Source organism: Panthera pardus, unplaced genomic scaffold, assembly GCF_024362965.1.
Source record: "Panthera pardus isolate Hobbes unplaced genomic scaffold, ASM2436296v1 HiC_scaffold_24, whole genome shotgun sequence".
In the NCBI taxonomy this organism is placed as follows: Eukaryota; Metazoa; Chordata; class Mammalia; order Carnivora; family Felidae; genus Panthera; species Panthera pardus.
Window position 1 is genome coordinate 60089917 of NW_026526810.1, and position 22217 is coordinate 60112133.

At 40.1% G+C, this 22217-nt stretch overlaps 1 protein-coding gene across 2 annotated transcripts in view; it reads left to right on the top strand.

Moving 5' to 3' along the window:
* Positions 1-22217, top strand: part of DPH6 (diphthamine biosynthesis 6) — a 439826-nt gene that overhangs the window by 401247 nt on the left and 16362 nt on the right. For both annotated transcript variants that reach the window (XR_008417119.1, XR_008417120.1), the window contains one exon: positions 1347-1441. The gene's annotated coding sequence lies outside the window, so the exon portion shown is untranslated. The remainder of the gene's footprint in view (positions 1-1346; positions 1442-22217) is intronic.

The window sequence follows — 22217 nt, forward strand, 5'->3', positions numbered from 1 at the left end:
CGAAACACTGTAATACCTAAACTAAGTTGCTTATTACACTAAACATGAAGTCCTTTGACCCTTAAGGTTCAATATTGATCAGCCCTACTTCTGTCAATACTTGCCTCTAGTGTCAACAATTTTCAGTGTGGAAGAAATTCAGGAATGGATAGTCTTCTTAATCCACAAACACTCCAAATATTTAATTCCTATGCATTACACTTTCTGTCCAGTTAAATAATTTGCTTATTTCTTCTGTACTCCTAATTAATAATTAGAGACTGGGTATCATTGTCAGTATATCATGAAATGTCATTACAATAAGAAGTTAGCTATAAATGATCCCTATATTAAGTACAGGATTCATGTAACAATCCTAACTAATAAAATGTTACTCTAAAGGAGACTTAAAGCAAATGCACCACAAATCAACAAAAGTGGCTGAGCTATTTTTTAATCCTGAGATCTTGTGGGGGAAAGGCTTTTAAAAGGAATATTCAAGTGCTTTGCCCTTGGATAATGTAAGAGCAGGTTCATTTTTTTTTTTCTTGAGCTGTGGTATTTTTCAGATTGTCAAATGTGTATCAAAGAGTTATTCTCTTGGCAAGTTTTATGAATTTTAGTTCCGTTTTCTTGACAATTTAAAATTCAATTATCCAATTATAACTAAAGGTCATTAGTCTAATGTGGTAACTTCATGACAGTTTCAGTTACAAGAGGATTTCTTAGTTTAGAGAAGAAATTCTCCCATATGAGAAATTTTTATTGTACTTACAAGTTGAATGATACTGGAAAATATTTTTGTTTTCTTCTTGTGCTTGTATTACTTAATCAAAACATATACTTAATATTTTTTCTAATTCCATATTTGTAATATACAGTATCCCATGCTTCGTTTCTATATTAACATTATCAAATTAACAGCAAATAATAATGCTGATTTTTATCATCATTAGATTTTGTCTTAAGTATTTCTTTAGGGTTGCTTTCCTGTTGTATTTTAAATAACTTTAACCCGAACATCACTTCCAGATCTGGGGAAAGGCATTTTCATTTCAATCATATTACAAGTAGAATTTCTGCTAAGATTACAAACCAGAAAAGTTAGAGACCTAATATTTTAACATTAGTTCCATTTGGTATGATAATGGAGAACTCCTCAGGCAAAACATACCACAGAACCAGAAACAATGGATGCTTGCTGGCTGTCAGACCTGTACAAGATACGAGAGTCTTTATTCCTATCCTACCCCCGAGAAACTGACTTTGCAGTGGTAGATAAATGTATTCAACAGCTATTGATCGTGCACCTGCTGTGTACAAGGTCAACAGTGAAAATGCATCATTTTTCCGTTTTTGCATTTTAGAGTTCAAGACATTGCTGGAAGCAGAGATGGATAAGATGTTACCCACACTGGTTCTGGCCCCTGTGATGCATTTACCCTGAGGAGAAATTATCCAGGTAGGATGCTGGCTTAGCACCTAGACCGCCAAACAAAGATTCTACCACTCAGCTTGAGGAGTAAGCTTTTACACTAACTGTCCTCTGCACCATTCTGATGAGATCGGCCACATTCAGGGTGGTATGGCCATAGACCTCAGCACTATTCTGAAATGTCTTTATCTTACCGGTGCAAAGCTGGCCTAAGGATCTTAATACCGAAGTTCACAGTTAGGCAATAAGACCCAAAGTAAACTTTTCTATCTAGGTATAAACATGTGTTTTGCTTCAAGGGTTCAAAAATACTTCCTATTAACACAAACTCCCTTGAACTGTTAGCTCCCTGCTACAGCTGTGTAAGTCAGATTCTTCTGAGCTACTTGCAGTGTAAATGGACTGATTTTTCTGGTTGTGGTTTACCAGTTATGTCAGCACCATCATTTCTTGTCCACCGACCAGAGAAATTGTAGCTGTAGATGAGAATGGTATCTGACATTCTATATGGCTTCCCTTATCAACTCACTTTTAGGGCCCCACATTTAGCAGAGAAAGCTCTTTTCTATATAGCAGGTTGTTATATTTATCCACCATTGTGCTAAACACCCATTTCACCCAGACCATCTCATTCAATCCTCACAGTGATCCTCAAAGTTACAAAGAGGCTCAAATGACTCAGACAGGTCATTACAAACTAAAGAAACAGCATTTGATCCAGGGTCATCTGACACCAGAGCTCTTATTGTTAATCACTTCACTTATCCTCCTTCTCTAAGAATTGTCTTTCCATAATTAAAATTAGACAACAAATGTTTAAAACTCTTTTACAAGAGTGAATTCTGAGAACTTAAAAACTAACTCTTGATCAAAATGGAAGCTTTTTATTAGTGTCCTAAAGATAGAGCTAGAGATCAGAGGCATGTATATTTACTTCTAATTTACAAGTTGGTATGTAGTAACAGAAAACATGGTGATAAAAGACTATTTCTGCCTTTTTACACATTAGGCCATTCTTCCACCATCTAATTGTTCAGATGCATATTCTGCAGTGTCCTTCAGCTTCCCCACCATAGCCAAAAGGTTCTGTACAGCTATTTGAGTATATATGATGAGGTCTATTTGGAATAAAGAGTGAATGTGATTTTTCTTTTTTCCCTGCGATATATAAGCATGAATCAATAAAGGATACTCTTGAAATTTCTCCAAGGAATGGCACACATTTCCAATTAATCTCATAACTTGTCTTTAACTGTTTGGCTATGTTCCATAATTGGTAGGTGTTATTTTAATACAGATACAAAAAAAGAGAGAGGAAAAGGGAGAATGGTCAGGCCAAAGAATGGGGTATACATGAGCTTTTAGACACATTCTACTCACCCAGTCAATCAATGTTTTTTGAGACCCCAATACATTTGGCTGATCTCTGTGAGTGATCACTATTGTCAGTTCTTAACAAAATTATAAAAACGACTTGCCTTATAAGATTTATCAAATTGGTGGCAAAGCTTGCTCAGGGTCCAGGACATCAGGGTTAGTGCTTACCTTTCAAGGGTGAGTGTCAGTGGAAAATCACTTAACCCTCTAGAAAAGATGGCTTTTAAGGAAAAAATTTGGCTGAAAGAACCCTGGTAGACAGGGAGAGAGGAGGACTTGAAGTTTGGGTGAAGGTTCACAATGAATGCAAGACAAACGGATCAGGGCGGAAAGTAAAGAAATGTTGAGAGAATAAAAACCAATGCATCTTCCTTCACTGTTGCCTCCATGAGAGCACCCAAATCCCTTCACACAGCACTCAAGGCCCTCTACAAGCTGATGCCAACCTTCTCCGCAAGTCTGAGAGCACTTCGCCTGTGTTTTCTGTCCCGCCACCTCACCGCGGGCTTTCTCCCAGCGACATGGAGCACTTTCACATGTGGGTGCCCTGGAATGTGCTTCCTACTCAGCCCCCACCTCATCTGCCTGGCAAAGTCTTACTCAGTTTTTGAGTCTGGATATGCCACTCTCTTTTCGTGAATACATTGTAAACTCTCCTATCCCCCACCTCCACTCACCACACCCAACGAGCAGAAGTTAATTGCCTTCTCCCTAAGTTTCTCTAGCTCTTTCATTATCTGTCATATCATGTTGCCATCTGCTGGGGATCAAAAAGCCTATCTTATTCACCTTACTATACCAAGCGCATAGTCAGCATTGAATACATTTTTATTGACGTGTTGCTTTTGGGTGTCCAGACTGGCTTCCACTTCCCAGCTCCTCCATGATACCCCCCTTAATAATAATGATGATAACTAGCATTTTTAAAGTACTCCATAAATCACCAAGCACTTTCAAACCCGTGTTCTAAATACCGCAGACTTGGTGCCTTAAATAGCAGAAATTTGTTTTCTTACAGTTCTGGAGGCTAGGAATCCAAGATCAAGTTGTCAGCAGGTAGGTTTCTTCTGAGGTCTCTCTCCATGGCTTGCAGATGGCCACCTTCTCACCTCCTCACAGAACGGCCCCTCAGTCTGGGTTGTCTGGGTCCTAATCTCCTCTTTTTATAAATGCACCAGTCATACTGGATTAAGGCCCACCCATATGACTCCATTTTGCCTTAATTATCTTTTTGAAGGTGCTATCTCCAAATCTAGTCAAATTCTAGGGTACTGGAGGTTAAGACTTCAGCATATGAAAGGGGAATTGGGGCAGGTGGTGGGGGACACAATTCGCCCAGACCAATATCCATTATTTCATTTATTCCCTCCAGCACTAGCTATAGCCACGTCTCCCTCTGCACCATTTTCATGGTGAGCTCTTCTGTGCCTCACTTAACTCCTTCAGTGCTTCCCCAGTCTAGCCCTAAGTCTCTTTATTATGGAAAGGGCCTTTGTTCCTTAATAAGTGAATAAAAACAGTACTTTCAAATTCTAGGGTTTCTTACAGAGTTTAAATTGTCAAAAACCCAGCGCTAATGTCAGTATAGGAAGAAAATAGAAAAGCTGCCTCCTTTCTAGCACTGAGAAGACAGGAAAACAATGTAATATGTTTCTTTGGGTTTTGTAGTTATTAAAAATCTGACTAAAGGATTTAAAGTTGCGTGTATTAGCCACTTCAATGAACAAATGCTGGCCTAGTTAAGAAGGGAGTCAAGTGATTGCTACCTACTATATCAGCCTACCTTCTGACCCAGGGAAACACCCACCACAAGAATGTTCCTTTCATAGGAAGAAAAGTGCTTCTTTTCAAAGGGGTCTTAATCCCAGGCCAAAGTTGGGAGCATTGTGTGTTCTACAGTGTATTGACTAAGAGCCTCTTGAGAACTCTGCAGATTTCCCTTGCTTCCATGTTAGTCAGGGGTGAACAGGGAATTCTTAGGCGGTACGAAGACATCGTGTTTTGCAGGTCTTAGCCATTTCTGTCTCCTCCCTCATAAATCACTCTCACACTGTGCCCAGAAAAAAAGCAGTCACGTGCAGCCCAATGCATTTCAGCACTGCATCTGAGCTCCAGGTGGAAGACACAGTGCATGTGACGTTGACCATGACCTGGATGTGGAGCTGGTCCAAACTCAGACCTACCTGTCTCAAAAGGGGAGTCACTATCTCTGTCCTCTTTTCATTCGTGTGTTGAAAATTGGGGAAATAATGCAGAGGTTCAAGACATGGTCATAAGAAAACTCCTCTCCAGTCAAGAAGTACCTCCCTTCCTTTTACAAGGTAGAAAAATGTGAAGTCATCCCTGTGAGAAAAATGGTTTTTGAAATGTTTTCGGGAGGGTTGAGAGGCTGCCGTTTCTCCTCTTCCTAAGTCACTGGTTCTTTTTGTCTCTCCTCTCTTCTCCCTTTCACGTCCTCAGGCTTTTAACAGAAACATTTTATATCCATATAGTGATGTGACTTATGTGTGTAAATAGATGCAAATAGCTATTAAATGTTCGGGAAGTAGCATAACCATCTTTTTACACAATTTGTGCTGGTGAGTGTTTCTCATTATAATTTCCCCTATCCCCTGCCCAAAAGCACTTCCCAGAGATCTTTGTGGCAATATATGTACCCAGATTATGATTTCAAGAAACCCAGGACACTGTATGGAGGAGAATGTCTTTAAGATTTGAATGTTTTAAAAAATCATTTTAGAGAGAGGGCGAGCAGGGAAGAGGGCAGAAGGAGAGAGAGAGAGAGAGAGAGAGAGAGAGAGAGAGAGAGAGAGAGAGAGAATATTAAGCAGGCTCCATGCTCAGTGCAGAGCCCAACACAGGGTTTGTTCCCATGACCCTGGGATCATGACCTGAGCCCAAATCATGAGTCAGACACTCAACCAACTGAGCAACACAGGTGCCCCTAAGATTTGAAATTTAAGAAATTTTTTGTCATTAGGTGATCAATATTTAACTAGCAAGGTTTTGATTTTAGGATACACAAATATATATTTGATTTTTGTTTCTAGAATATTTTTAAGAATATATGTAGGCTAATTTTATTCTGTTTCCTTGACTTTATTAACCATGCCCTCTTGCCAGAAGAATTTAGGATTTAGTGATTGTGTCAAAATTAGTCTATGCTGATGAGTATTTCAACACCCAAAACACAAAGGTGTGTTAGAAGACCCTGTCAGTGCACAAGGAAAATTGTAACCAGTTATGGGAAAACGAGCATTTTTCAAATGAGCCTTGATTTCCCTCTTCCTTATGCACATCAGGCTATGAAAATACCTCTTAATATTTTTCCTCCGGATCTGTGTCGTGTATGTGTACGTCTGCCTACTAGGTCTTGTCCTCTCTCCCCTCTCTCTCAAGGGCTCTCCCTGTTCTTCCTCTAATTGTTGGGCAGTGGGACAGAAAGATGGATCTGCTAAGTGAGTAGAGCTTGCAGAGAGCAGAAACAGATTTACTAACTTTGATGATGGCTTCTACTGAGTCCTTACCATACACATGGCTGAGTTGCCATAAAGCTAGCTAAGCCAATCGCCCTTAATAGGTTAAAAGATGACATCGAGAAATTTTAAGCAGGAATGATTTCATTCTTTCCTCGCACCAGTTATATGGTTAGCTGGTTCATGCACTGATTTGTTATACCACATAGGGCTGGCTCACAGTCCCTGGCAGATTTCTGAAGTTTTGATGGAGTCAGAAACTGACTGTCTCCTGGGAATGTGTAAAGAAAGGAGGTTGGAGCTCTTCTCCTTCAAGGACACTGTCTTCAATCCATTATCTCCTACCCGTGCACAACAGTCTAGTCTATCAAAATACAGTGATTGAACAAAATTTGATTTCACATAATGAATGCATTGATTTAATAAAGCGTTTGTAGTACATGGTATTATAGTTCCCTAAATGAACACTGAAATCCTAAAATGAGAAAACTTATCATTGGTCCCAGTTAAATCATAGCTGGGTTCTTTTAACCTGCATACCCTAATAAGATACTAACCCATTTGATACTCTAAAAAAAAAATCTGTTATCTTATATAAGTGCTTAACATTTTCCAGCTATTTTAAAGCCACCTGTTTTTCCTATCATAAGTACATCTGGCATCAGGCAAACAGATTATAGCCATGGACAACTGACTAATTTATGATGTTTTTATATTTTCATATTTTTGGCAGACTAATCCAGTTTGATATATTAACCCAGCTTTCAGAGATGAATCTTGAAATCTTGCACTCTTGCAACCCTTTTACTTTGTTCTCTTCCAAACTCTAGAATATTTTTTCCATGTCCTAAAATTTAATTAGAAAACAGACAGGGAGAGCAAACTGAATCCTTATGTTCTGCCCATCTAGTGCCCTATCTAGCTGGCTTCCTAGAAGAAATTATGTATCTGTCTACCCAGTGTTAGTTGTGAAAGATCTTTGTACTTTTGATCATTCTCTCTTCCTAAGTTCATTGGGCACACTGGCACTTGTGTTTGTATCCTAGTTTGACAACTGCATTTTTGCCTACATGTAATGGGAGTTTGGTAGGTCAAACAAAGTAGAAGAATCAGTTGCCTGTCTTTGCAAAAAAAAAAAAAAAAAATTGAAGTTTTGAGCAACAGGGAATGGAGGCAAGACTATTTTCTGTAGTTAGAGAAGCCAAGTCCACTCAGCTTCTCAGAGCATCTTTTTGATTCGACATCCCCTGATGGGTCATGCCTTGGCTATTTATGGGTAATTTTAACTGCTGGGTTGGATATGCCATATTCCTCCTTTAAATATCTACCCAAGGCCCCAAAGTAATGGATGTGTTTTTAATAAATCTAACATATAAAGCATTCATCAGACATACTTCAAAACAGAGAAACTATCAGAACACCCTGAAAGATTCATTAGAACATTTTTATTTTTTGCAGACACTGTCACCAAGTTAAATAAATGTGTGTCAACTCAAAACTGAGATGAGAAATGGCAGAGTGTTTTATGGATCGAGAGTCAAGAAGGTAAGAACTCTAGTCTTATCTCTATTGCTGACTTGTTTAATAACTGTAGTATGTTTATCACTTATTCCTAACCACTCTTCCCTCTGGCCAAAAACCAGAACAAATGTCTACAGAGGATTTTGAGCTCCTAATAGAATAGCTCTCAGTAAGTTCAGCTGAAGTAATAAAGCCTTCCATCTATAAGCATAAAGTTAGCTTGCCAGCCCAGTTTCACCATTACTTGGTACTTGACTCTGAGTTAACCCCTACTGAAGAGTATTAGGAGGCCTATTGTTCAAGGCCCAGTTCCACCATTACTTGGTACTTGACTCTGAGTTAACCCCTACTGAAGAGTATTAGGAGGCCTATTGTTATTGTACATAATACTACAATGAACATCTTTTAACAAATAGATGTGTTTGTGCATTTATATGTTTATGTCTGTAGGGAGAATTCCTAAAAGTGAACTTCTTCACTCTAAGGTTAGGTAAATTTAAAATGTTCATGTGTGTTAAAAAATAATAATTAAATAAAATTAAATAAAAATAAATAAATAAAATATTCATGTATATTGCTAACTCGCCCCTCAAAAAAGTCATACCAAATTTGTACTCCCAAATACATGTGCGTTCCTATTTCCTCACACCCTTGCTCACACTATTCACTGACAATCTTAACTTTTTAGTCATTAGCAGTATCAAAAGTCAAAGAGAGAATTCCACTGTAATTTGCACTTCTTTGAGTAAATATGTGCATCTTTTCATATTTTAGTAGTCTCTTTAGTTCATGTATACCCCATTCCCAATTTCCTAGTGTGTATTTGGTGTTTGTCTTTTTGCTTTGTGATGCTCTTGGTAGATTAATGTCTTTGTAAAAACAGAAAAGTGGGGAAGAAATTCTAGTTAATTTCATTCATGAAGGATACTTATAAATTTGAAAACTTTATGGTGATCAGCATTCCTACCTGAAAAAGCGCAAGACCTCCCCAGGTATGAGCAGTGAGAGGCCCTAGCTATGTATCACCTGCATTATTACCATACTCATCTTTGAAATAATCCATATTACATGTAAAGCAAAATGCAGAGAAGTCCAAGATGTGATCTCTACCCTTAAGTAAGACGGGAAAGCTCATCTTCAGTAAGAGTAGTTAAAGGATATAAAAAATATTGCTTCAAAGAAAACACATACTTGAATAGACAGAGAAAGATTCAAAAGTACAAGAGTGAGAATTAAATGTGAGGAAACAATATGTAGACAAGGGTGAATAGAAGAGAGGTTTGGATGAGGGGACAGGGGGAAAGTTCACATATGGAAAGATAGGTTGGAGTCAAATTATTGAAGGCCTTGGCTACCTGGTTTATGCCTGGATTTTATGCCATAGGAGCAAGTGAAATTTTTGACACCAGTATGAGATAATGAAAATAATTTTTAGAAAGATCACTGTGACCTGTGAATAATGAATGAACGAATGAATAATTAATTAATTAATAGAAAATGTCACATTGGAAGAGAGGATGACAACCATATTAATACTTTCTGTGGGAGAGAATCAACTAGTTTAAAGGAAAAGTGGTTAGGATTTTCGTCAATTTATAATGCATAAAACAGCTATAGAACTAATGCTACCTAATGTTACCTAAGAAAAGAAAACTGATCCAAACCCAGAATTCTCTGTGTATAGATTGAACATTCCAATGCAGTGCCTTTTTCTAAATCTGTGATTCAGCTTTCGTACCCCTCCACTCGCTCATTCTGATGATGGTAAGCCTTTCCCTGTTGGGTCTGGAATTCATACCAGCTTTCTCACAGACCAAGAAATTCCAAACATGCTATTGTCATTACACCTCATCAGTCATCCTAAGGAATGGCTTTATTTATTCCTGTGATTTGGAGAAATGAGGTGATGGTAGAAAGGGCTCAGAATAATGGGAGGAAGGTGTTGGCTTCACAGAAGCAGCAATTCCTTTCTTACTTCGTTTCCTTTACATGTTCCTAAAGGTTAGGTAATTGAGCTGAGCCCCATGCACTATTACTGCACTGCAGTATCCGTTCAATAAACATTTATTGAGCACCTACAATAAATGTCAGGTACTGTGTAAAGTACTGGGAACAGCATTTAAAATATAGACCCAGTCCTTCCTCCAAGAGGCTTACAGACTGGCGGGAAGCATATAAACAAGTTCACATTCTACTGTGCTCTTCACACAGGACAAGGGGTTGGACTCTTCCCTTGAAATGTTCTACATGTAACGACCCTACAGTACCCCGTCTCCAGTTCACTTCATGTTGTCCTCCACTTACATTCCTTTGTGTACTAGGTATAGAATCCATTTCTGAGGGGTATAAGAGGATAAAAGGAATTCAAACAACATATATCTGGTAAACTTGCTGCAAAATGCCAGATGCGATAGTGGTTATGGAGATCACCAAACAGTCCAACGTGAAACCAATCCATGGAATTGGAGAGATGCAGTAAATGCATTTGCAAAGGTAAACTTCCTAATGTGGGTAATAAGTATTAAATAGATGGCACAGATAGTAAGTGCTGTGGGAACTTAGAAAACGAGGCATAACTTCCAGAAGAGGTGAGCTTTGCACTCTGTCCTGAGGGATGGATCTAACTGGAATAGGTAGAGGAGACCAGAGGTGTCTTGTGGAAGCCTGATTAGTGGTGTGGCTCTTTCAGTTCCCAAGGACAGAAGGCCAGTACAACTGACTCATGCAGAAGGAGTGGTCATGGGGCTTCCACATGGCTGGAGTCATGGGGTTCTATGATTTGAATTAGTTTGTCTCCCCCTCTTGGCTCTGCTTTCCTCCGCACTGGCTTTTGTCTCAGACTGACTGACTCCACCTAGTTGCTGCCAGGTTTATAGTTTAGTCCATTAACCACTCAACACAAAAGACAATGGTTGGGTCTCATCACAGTGGCTTCCTCCATGAGCTCATTTTTTCGTCCTACACGTACAGAGGGGTAATGGTCTTACCCACTTCTCTTCTCTAATAGTTCCAAACAAACTCCTATGATTTACTCTGATTGGACCCACTTATATCAGTTTCCCATCCTTGAGTCAATCATGGTAGCAAGGAGACTGGACTTAACTGATTGGCCAGGTCTGGATTATGTCTCCAGCTTTGGAACAGAAGCAAGTGGGGATAGCACCATCTGAGCCATATCAAAACAAGATTAGGGAAGAGAGGTGGCTCCCCAGAGAAAAAAAAACTGTAATGCTGTCACCAGAAAAATAATAATAATCACCATCACTTATGATAAAGAATTTACAGCAAGTACTAAAAACTTACTCCCTGGGTACTAGTCTAAACAACTTTCATATAGTATTTATTTATTCCTCCTAACATCCTGTGAAGAAAGTAATCTTATCCCCATTTTTAGGTGAGGAAACTAAGGCATGGAGATGTACAGAAATTTATCTCATGGCTAGTAAATGTCACACCAGGGAGTTGAACCCAGGCTATCAGATTGCAGAGTTCATGGTCTTACCCACTATATTTTACTAAAATTGACTTCCTTACACACAGAAATCTAGCTAATGCTCAGACTCAGAAATGAGCAAGTGCATCTGAAGAAAGGTGAGAAGACCAGCAATCCAGAAAGATGGTAATTTTGGTCTTTTCTCACAGCTATGGTAACAATATCCAGAAAGCTTGTAGGCAGTGCTATCCTCACCAAGAGGTCAAGTTCTGACCAGACCCAAGCAACCATCAACTGAACGTCCAAGGGGAATGAAATGATCACTACATAAAATTGAATTATGCCCCAGAAGCTACCCCAGCCCAATCCACTCGGCAACTTGTAGTTCACACTTTTACACAATTTACCAAGCACTGATTTCATATCTATATGTGATTCAAATTCCCTCTCTCTCTCTCTCTCTCTCTCTCTCTCTCTCTCTCTCCTGCTTTGAAACAGTATTCACAGGGCATATATAGATCTTAGTTAAAACTAACAATGCATTTAAAAACACACACAAAATCAAACAGTTGCCATTTTGGCATTGAGAAATAGCAGAGCCGGGCTTGAGTCTGTTTACCATGCATTTCCTGATGCAAAGCAAAAGCAAGCACAGTTGAGAAAACACCACAAAGCATTATATGGCGACAGCTTGTGTACTTCAGAAGAGAAATGGATACATTAGGAAAAGTTTTTCTCCCTTTGATGTAGAATATGTGCTCTTTTTTTGTATTAAAATGGGAGTTAACTTTAAATAAATAAAATTCAGCCTGTAGGCTTCAGAAAACTAATGTTGTATTTTGACAATGTCATTTCTCTGATCCTTGGAAGCATTATGGGAGTTAACTTGGGCCTTCGTCATGATTTTCCTTTATGGCATGGAGAGCACATTATTTTTTCATCTCTGTGTTATTGATTTCCCCTCACTTCCTCCCACATTTTCTCTTTGCCAGCTGTTACCTCTGCCCCTTCTGCTGCCCCACTCACTGACTCATGTGAAGGAGTGGTCATGGGGCAGGTGAAGAGCCTTTCTGCTGTGTCTTTGGCTGCACGCCATCCAGGCACGGCTGCCTCAGTGCTCCCTCCTCAGGTGCAAACCTGTCCTCTGCGTGGTTTCAAAACCTGGACAGACCTGCCTTTAAGAGATCAGAGTGAGCCTTGTGTTCACCTGATAATGCAGTGGAAGACACACAATTTGTACTTAGCATGGCTTTCATTGGATTTGAAGATGTTCCCCTCCGTTTAGGACAGAGAATGCAGGAGCCTTATACGTTGATGAGACTTGTTTTCTTTTGTGTTTCTATTTCTCCGAAAGAGTACTGAATAGTCAAATATCACTCGATCTGAGCTCCCGTAGAATTTGGTAATAAAGCCTTTTTTCTTCTAAACGAAATTACTTTCAGGTAAACGAATATGTAGACACCTCACATAAGGTGTGCTTTGCTACATGAGGAAAAGGAAGTGTTTTTATCCTATTAATTGTCCATTTTGATCACTCTTTCTATTCAAGGAACTGCTTCTAAAACAATGCATTTGAAACATACAGAGCTACAATTAGAAAAAGAAAATTCTTTAATATGAAAAAAGTTGCCACGATTGAAGAATTTTCAGAATTTCTTGGTTATTATTTGGAAATTTATAGCTTCTAGAGTTGAAGTTTTTCAAACAAAAGGTGTATTTGTGTGTAAGGAAGAGTCTGAAATTATATGCAAAACAGTGTGCATATGCATGTTTGTGTTCTGAAGAAAGGCTTCATGGCTCTAATCAATTCTCAGGAGGGCTGATGACAGAAAGAATTCCCAGTTCACCTGTCTCACTCTCCTCCCTTCCCTTGCTTCTCTGAAGTCAACAGCTCTCTGTCTCTGCCTCTCTCTCTCTCTCTCTCTCTCTCTCCCTCTCTCCCTCTCTCTCTCTCTCTCTCTCTCTCCCTCTCTCTCTCTCTCTCTCTCACCAGCTTCCTGTTAATCCCTTCTCAGATGAACTGTTCTTTTGTTTTCTGACCCGGTGAGGCTGAGCCAGGGTGGTGATGGTGGTAAATGGCCAGACTGCAGTGAGCGCCCTGGGGGTGGGCTGTTAGGAAGATGGACGGTGCCTCCTAGACCTGCCCTGAGGAGCATCTCCTGGGAGGGAAATGGTGCATCCAAGATGCCACCGTGTCAAACCTCCATTACACTGAAGATACACTGACCGAGACCATCCAGAGGAGAGACTGAAGTGGGTAGTAGCTTTCCCTGAATACTTCCCTGTCATCCATTTTTCCCCCATTTGGTTTTATTTCTTATTTGATGTTTCAGGGCATCTTTTCCCCCACTTTCCTTGGCTTCAGTATCCATTACAACATCCTAACACTCTAATTGGCTTTCTGTGGGGGCAAACAGGAGGCATTGCTTCCGGCAGGATAGGATTTTCTGTCCTGTTGATTGATGGGTTAATTTTTATTGGACACTGTGTGCTACCAGCAGAACCAAAAATCCAAAACACGCTTCTAGCTTTAGGAGTTTATGTTCTGATGAAAGTAAGACAACACATTCCAACCTCCCAGTTTCTTTCTCTTACCAGTAGTATTCCCTTCTATTTCTTTCCTTTAAGACAAGTCTCCATAAGCAATAAGTGGATACTGAGGTACCCAGACACATAGTTTAGGGCCCAGAAACATGCTATTAAAAAAAAAAAAAAAAAGCTGAGGTGCCTGGGAGGCTCAGTCAGTTAAGCATCCCACTCCAGCTCAGGTCATGATCTCACGTATTGTGAGTTTGAGCCCCGCGTCGGGCTCTGTGCTGACAGCTTAGAGCCTGGAGCCTGCTTCAGAGTCTGTGTCTCCCTCTCTCTCTCTGCTCCTCCCCTGTTCACGTGCTCGCTCGCTCTCTTTCTCTCTCAAAAATAAATAAACGTTAAAAAAATAGAAATTAAATAAATAAATACATACATACATAAGCCAATTGGATCAGGCAGCCTGATGGGGGGAGTGGGTTCATTGGAAGAGTTTGAGTAATCATATTCATTGAGTGGTTGTTCAATGCTGGACTTTAAAACAGTCAAACATTTCTCCAGATTCTTTTGGTTCTATCCTACGTCGTTAGATTACATTATGTCAAATTTTAAGTAGTCATTTGAAGAATGTTTCATTGTGCCTCCATGTCCATGCTATAAGAATCCATATGATTATTCCTCCATAAATTAACGGCCCCCCTTTCCAGACATTTCATGTTCCTTTCACCAAGTGCTCACAGCTGAGTAACCCAGAGTGTTTCCCAGTTTGCTCAGAGGAAATTTAGTGCTCAAATAAGCTAATTGTTTCATCTCTGAATCAGTCACAATATTTCTGAACCACCATTTCCTCCTCTGTAAAATGATGGTATATTGGAGATGGTGATCTTTAAGATTCTTCCAGCTCTGCATCACCTCCCAACACACACACACACACACACACACACACACACACACACACTTTCTTGTATGATTTCTGATCTCATTCATACCCTTATTTAATTAAAAAAGAAGCTGCATACCAGTATGACCCATGTCTGCCTTGTTCACCTATATACCCCTGGTTTCCATATAAATGGAGTGCACTCAATATATACTGAAGGAATAAATTACTCTACATGCATCGTGATGTGTGCCTCAAATCCTTCTTTAGAAGGAAAGGGTCCATAATATAAATTCTCACATTTCATTTGCATACAATTCTTACATCATGTGTAAAAATCTTATGTTCACTCTGCCTGTGCAGCTACAGGTAAAATGTTATCACTTCTTTCTCTTCTTTTTTTTCCCTTGTTGATCTAATTCTCCTGCATAGTTTTCATAAAAGTCCCCAATTTGAAAAGAAAGCTAAAATGTAGAACAAGAAGCCTGCCAGCTGGTGGCCAGAGCTGGGGCTGCTCAGAAAGAAAGGAGCAAGGTCCCTAAGCCCAAGGAGGCCACTAAACCTACCAGCTGACCACCAATCTAACAATACACAGAAGGAACAAAGCTCCTTGTTCCCTAGGCTAAAAATGCTAAACTGTCCCAGCAAACAATGGGTCTGATGCTTCAGAACTGGGCAGAATGAGCCAACCACTGCCCAGAGGCCCTGGAGACTCCCATTGTTGCCCAGAAAGAGTCTACCCTGAAACTAGGATCAAAACAACTTCAACCATGTTAAATGTGCTGCTTTTATCTTTCCCTGTGAGTCAGAGGTTTTTCTCTCAACATAAAGCTTAGCCAGAACAATGAGATGGTGTTCTTGGAGAGGGGGATGGCAGGAAGTTAAAGGGTGGATTATGGGGAAGATCGAGTTAAAAACGGGAAACCAAGATGGGAGAAGAGATGTACTTGGATTGATTTTCTCCCTCTAAACGGCAGTCTGAAGCGACTTCCTTCCCATACATTTGATGGGCAATGCTGCTCTCTAGTGGCCAAGTGAGATGAGCACATGTTCCAATTAAATTCCCATAATATTTAGGGGCATTTTTTGTTGTTGGGGATTTCATTGTTTTTGTTTTTGTTTTAAGTTTCTTTATTTACTTTGAGTGAGAGAGAGCACACGTGCAGGAGGGGCACAGAGAGAGAGAGAGAGAGAGAGAGAGAGAGAGAGAGAGAGAGAGAGAGAGAATCCCAAGCAGGCTCCTGGCTGTCAGCACAGAGCCTGATGTGGGGACTCACCAGCCAGGGAGATCTCGACCTGGGCCGAAACCAAGAGTTGGTGGGTCCGGTCGCTTCACCGACTGAGCCACCCAGGTGCCCCTCATTTTTAAGATTATTTTGGTTTTATGTCTTAAAATGAAAAGATAGACATTTTACCAAAACACATAATTCCTTCTAAAAGAACTCAGGTAACTCTCCTCCTCTTTGTTTCTTCACTCATTTTTCCATGATGTTCCTACATATGTGGGCAATTGTGGGCCTTCCCAGCAAACCATGTGGCCCAGGTGTTTGAAGAGGCCTAGGGAGGCCTGGCACCTCTCTTCCACCTCAGGCTCTGGCCACTAGAGGACCTCTGGGAGACGCACCGGGTGGACATTTTCTGTCACTGCTCCCTTCAGTTGGAAGGCTCTGTCCTTATTTCCTCACATGGATGGTTCCTTCCCATCACTCAGCTAAGCTCAGAGGCCACTTGGCTCTGGCAGTCCCACTGCACCCCCACCCTCCCAGAATGCCAATCCCCAGCACATTATCATTTTTCTGGCTTCATACAGCTCATTGCTTTTCAAAATTATGTTGTTTATTTGTTTCCTTATTTACTGTCTCTCTCTCTCCTCCATCACAATATAAGCTTTGTAACAGCAGGAGCCTTATTTTTTTGTTCCATTCATATATCTCCAAACACTAGAAAATGTTGCAGGTGCTTGGCACATAGCAGACTCTCAAAAAATATTTTTGAATGAATGATAGAAAAATATTTGTCTCCTAAAACTTCTCTCACAGCAGTAATAGTTTTGTCTAACATGCTGCCATCTCCAATGTTAGGAAAGTGGGACATGAAGATATAGGCAGAATTTCACTAGGGAAATATAATGTACAAAACCCCTGTCCAAGCATCAGCAGAAGTAGCAGATTAGTCTTGCAAATTACTAGTACTAGGTTTAATTTAATTTTTAAAAGTCTGATTGTCTAGGTTTCTCCTTGTCTGCTCAGCAAAAAGTCCTACTGTATGCAGGTACAGTTTTCTAAAACAATAGAAATACCCAGAAGGGAACGTAATGGTAAAGAAAATTCTCAGTCTTGTTAATAATCAGATGTCAGTTGGTAGTATGATTTAATTTAATTGATTTAAGAGACATAAAGCTATGGATATACAACCCGATCATATCAGGAGAGTTTTTAAGAGGACAATATACCCTTTCTTGGTAATACCAGTATATCCTGTGCTGTAGTGACCACAATATCTGCCTTCATTATACCTTTTATTTTTTTAATGTTTATTTATTTTTGAGACAGAAAGAGAGTGTGAGCAGGGGAGAGGCAAGGAGAGACTGGGATAAACGATCCAAAGTGGGCGCTGTGCTGACAGCAGCGAGCCCAATGTGGGACTCGAATTCATGAACCATAAGATCATGACCCGAGCCGAAGTTGGATGTTCAACTGACTGAGCCACCCAGGCACTCTGCCTTTATTATATCTTTTAAAGCAAATGTTTAATGGTTTCCTTATGTAACTATAGAACCATCTTTAAAATAAGACATGTTTTGATAGTCTACTTATAGCAAGGTTTTTGTTTCATTTTTTCCTTCCTCCCCTCCCCCCATATAAAATATAATATGCCACTCCAGTGCATAAAACAAAAAAAATTCTGAGCTTCCCTGGTTAAAGCCATGTAGGGACCCAGAGTTCTGCCCAATGAGTCTCTCTCACCATTCTGTCCTCCCTCTCTCCCCTCCTTCCATTTTGAAAGCCACTAAGTTCCCCCAGTGGAGCTACAGGGCTCCTAAATACAGACAGAAAACAATGGTGTAGATCATACCCATGGTAATCCCAACACTTTAAAAATTCTAATGTTCTATTATTAATTCTGGCTAAAGAGAAGCACTTATTAAACAAGCTAATGTGTGATTCCATACATTTGCTTATTCAATAAAAAATGTGGATTGCGTTCTTACTATGTGCCGGGCTCTGCTAAGAACAGGGAATACCTGTGAAACAAACAAGGCCCCTGCTTTCACAGAGTTTATTGTAGTGGGAGATACTGATAAATGGACAGTTATAATGCAGCGAATGTAGCAAATGTGATGATCGGGTAAATACAGAGCAGAGCATACAGGGAGTACACTTAGCAGGAGCTTTATAGATCAGATATAAATGTAAATGAGTGAAAGGTGTGGGAAGTGCTTTTCCAGCTAAGAGGATCACAAGTACACACGGGCCCAGGGTGAGAAAGGGCATGGCCCACCTGAGGAACCAGAAGAAGCTCTGTTTCAGTGGAGCATCAAGTGTATGGGAGACACAACAGGGAGAGGGAAGGGTGAGGCTGGAGAGGTGAGCAGAGTCCACATCACAAAGGGTCATTGTAAATAGCTTGAACTTGAGCTGGAGGACAGTGTAAACCTATTGAAAGATTATAATCAAGCAAATGATGTGATCAGTTCAGTTGCAGTTGAAGAATGCCAGCAAGCCTAATCAATGAGGTTGACGAGGAGAATGTTGTAGTAATTGAGATGAGAGATGATGGTAGTCTAATTTAAAAATGGCCATTGACATGGAGAAGAAAGGTATTTAAGAAATACTCAACAAGACGTGGTTGGTTGACTATGAGAGATGAGGGTAAAGGAAAGGGAAAGGATCATGTCCAGGTTTCTGGCTTGAGCTACTGAGTGGATGGAGATTCCATCATTAATACAGAAGAACTAATATGGGCAGAAGGATAATGAGTTTTATTGGACATGTTGTGGGATATGCTTGTCAGACAAGCAAGTGGAAATAATTGGGATACAGTTGTGTATGTGGATTTGAATCTCAGAAAAATTACGGCCTAAAGATAAACATAGAGGATTCATCAGCATATGTGGTTGGTGGTACTTGAAAACATGAAAATACATAAGATATACAAAAGATTTGTAGAGAAAGAAAGAGAGGCTCTAGAATAGAACCTTGTGGGACAACACATGCAAAGGGTAAGGAGAAGAAGGGCTCCACAGGAAACAGAGAATGAAGCAACAAGAAGGTAGAAGGCAAATTTTTGGAAACTAAAGGAAAAAAGTGTTTGGGGCACCTGAGTGGCTCAGTCGGTTAAGCATCCAACTTCAAGTCAGGTCATGATCTGACGATTTGTGGGTTTGAGCCCTGTGCCGAAGCACAGAGCCTGGAGCCTGCTTCAGATTCTGTGTCTCCCTCTCTCTCTGCCCCTCCCCCCTCACACTCCATCTCTCTCTCAAAAATGAATAAATGTTAAAGGAAAAGAGTGTTGCAAGGAGAAAGTGATTGACAATGTTGGATTTTGCTGAGAGATAACTGAGAAATGTTCCTTGGTTTTATCCAGAAGGCACTCATTGGTAACCTTAGTGAAAATAATATGCATGGAAGTCATAAGAATAGAAGTCACACTGTTACAGGGTCAAGGGAAGATGGAAAAGTAGAGACAACAGTGAGACAATTCTTAGGAAGTTTCGCTATGAAAGAAAAGTAGGACACAGGGTGATAACAGAATAGAAATGTAAGGTCAAATGAGGTTTTTGTTTGATTTTATGTAGAAATACTGATGGAAAGGAAAGTATTGTCATTTCTATTTTATAGAGAATCAAAGAGGTTAAGCAATTTACCCAAACTCAACCAAGGTAGAGGTGGTCAACCTTTTTTGTAACACAAAACTCCTATCTGTGTACACATCAGATTTAATTCAGTGGCATGATGGTTTAAAACATGAAAATTAATAAGCGGGTAAGAGGTGCCATCCAGACAAGTTTAGCTTTTGGTGTGTACCCAAATACCTCCTAGGCACACCCACAAATTCAGCTTCCAGGAGACGTAAACTAAAACACTACTCATGCAGAGCATGTGTTCTGGAATCAGACTGCTTAGTTCAAATGCTAGTCACATGTGTACTAATTTAATGACCTTAAGCAAATCACTTACCCTCCCTAAGTCTCAGACTCATTAGTGTAATATGAGGATGTTCACAGTGTCTATTTTTGGTACATAAGTTCTCCATAAGTCTCTCGTATTGCTACATATCTTATGGAGACACTGACTGCCCTCTGTTCTAGGCTACCTTCTTGAGGATTTTGTATAGCAAACAGCCTCGGGACACAGAATTAGTGTCTCCCTCAAAGCAAAGGGCAGGCATACCTACTGTCTATGATAAAAGAGTTAAGTTTACTAAGCTTAGGGCTCCTCTTAGGGCTCCTACAACACAGACCACTGTGTATGCTGGCATCTCCATGGAACTGCGGGGCCAGAAGAACTATACAAATATGCTGAAACTCATGCTTTAGCCTGAGTCGTGAGTGATAAAGTCCTTTGTCTCGTTCTCAGGAGGTTTATGTCTTCTGCCAGGCCTCAGAAGTTTGCCAATAAAGTAAAATCTCAGATCCCTTGCAGTTCTTCACATCTTATAGAATTTAAAGATGAAATGAGTTTGTTCATTGAAAATGTTTAACACACTCCTTGGTACTTAGTAAGCACTCCATAAATGCTAACTCTATATTATACCCATCACAATAAGGGTACGCCCATGGGAGTACCACATAAATGAAAGCATGTATGCCTGAAGCCCCACTTGAAGAAATCAGTCCTGTGTGTTAAAGCTTTGTGTAATTCTAGGAGTATACTTTTATATATTCCGAATACAAATGCCAACGGGAAGGTAACTTACATAACTGTCCTTTCCCATCAATATCTCAATGACTACCAACACTCAATTCTCATAGCAGAATTTGGCGGAGGAAGACTTAAGAAGTGTATGTTTTATGTGTGTGGGAGAGAGCTTTGAACATAAGGCATTGCCCAGATAAACAGACTTGAGTAGGAGCTAAAGGTATCATTATGAGGATGAGGTTGGTATCTATCTTGTTCAGTACTGTATTTCCAACACAAGACCTAGGATACAGAGGCCCAAAGAAATCTTTCTTAAATAGATGACATCTCAGAGAAAAGTTCAGGGAGCCTTTCTTTGTCATCCAGAAGTAGATATCTCAGTCACTGAAGTGTCCCTGTCCTCAAATTATCTCCACCAAACTTGACAACCATTTTACCTACTAAAAGGAAACTGCATCAAAAGTCTAAGATAAAAAGAAACAATAAAATAACAAAACAAACTTTTGACCTACTTTGTTATGCACTGAAAGGCACACTTTGGCAGACAAAAAGGCTTGTGCTATGTAATTGTCATCAATGTTTCACTTAATATTTTAATGAGCTGAGCAACTGACATCCTGGCTGAACACATGCCTTTTGTGGGTCTTGTTGCTAAGCAAAAGAAGTGTATAAAAAAAGTGTTGTCCTTTTTTTTTTTTCAAAAAAACAAAAGTCACTAATTCCTGAAAACATAAATACATCTCAACTGCCACTTGGATTTATACAAAGATGATTCCTGTCATCCTCCTTCCTTCTCAAGCCAGCTCTTCTCATATTTTCCTTTTCCCTCAGAGCTGCTGTGTTGGGTTCCAGACCCCTATGCCGGTTCCTGGATGCAGAGCAGATGCTTCTGAGCCAGGACATGTCTGCCAGGACAGGCGGTGTCATTTTTAGCTATTTTTCTCTTCTACTTTCCCCAACCCTTCCCAGAACTACACTGATACATTTATTTTAATATTCTTTCTTTCCCTTCAGCTGGCAAAGTTTTCTCCATATCTGATGTTTTTCTCTATTTACTCTATACTCTTCTCTCTTCCCTCCCCCCCTGCCCTCAGTTCTCTCCATTTCCCTCTCTGTGGATGGGTGATCTTTTGGAAACTCCAGGATGATCAAGAAGCAGTTTTAGAGAGGGGTGCCTGGGTGGCTTAGCGGGTTAAGCATCAGACTTCAGCTCAGGTAACGATCTCACACTCTGTGAGTTCGAGCCCCACCTCAGGCTCTGTGCTGATAGCCCAGAACCTGGAGCCTGCTTCAGATTCTGTGTCTCCACCTCTCTCTGCCCCTCCCCTGCTCATGCTCTGTCTCTCTCAGTCTCAAAAATAAATAAAAACATTAAGAAAAAAAATTTTTTTAAACAAAGAAGCAATTTTAGAGAAGCAGGGGAGATTGGTAATATGATTCTAAATTTGGGGCACCTGAGTGCCTCAGTTGATTAAGCGTCTGACTCTTGATCTCGGCTGAGGTCATGATCTCATGGTTCATGAGTTCCAGCACTGAGTCAGGCTCTGTGCTGACAGCATGGTGCCTGCTTGGGATTCTGTCTGTCTGTCTGTCTCTCTCTCTCTCTTTCTACCCCTCCCCAGCCTTTATGCTCAAAATAAATAAATAAACTTTAATAAATAAATAAATAAATAAATAAATAAATAAAATTGGAAGGTGGGGGAGCAGCAGCAAACTGAATACTCTC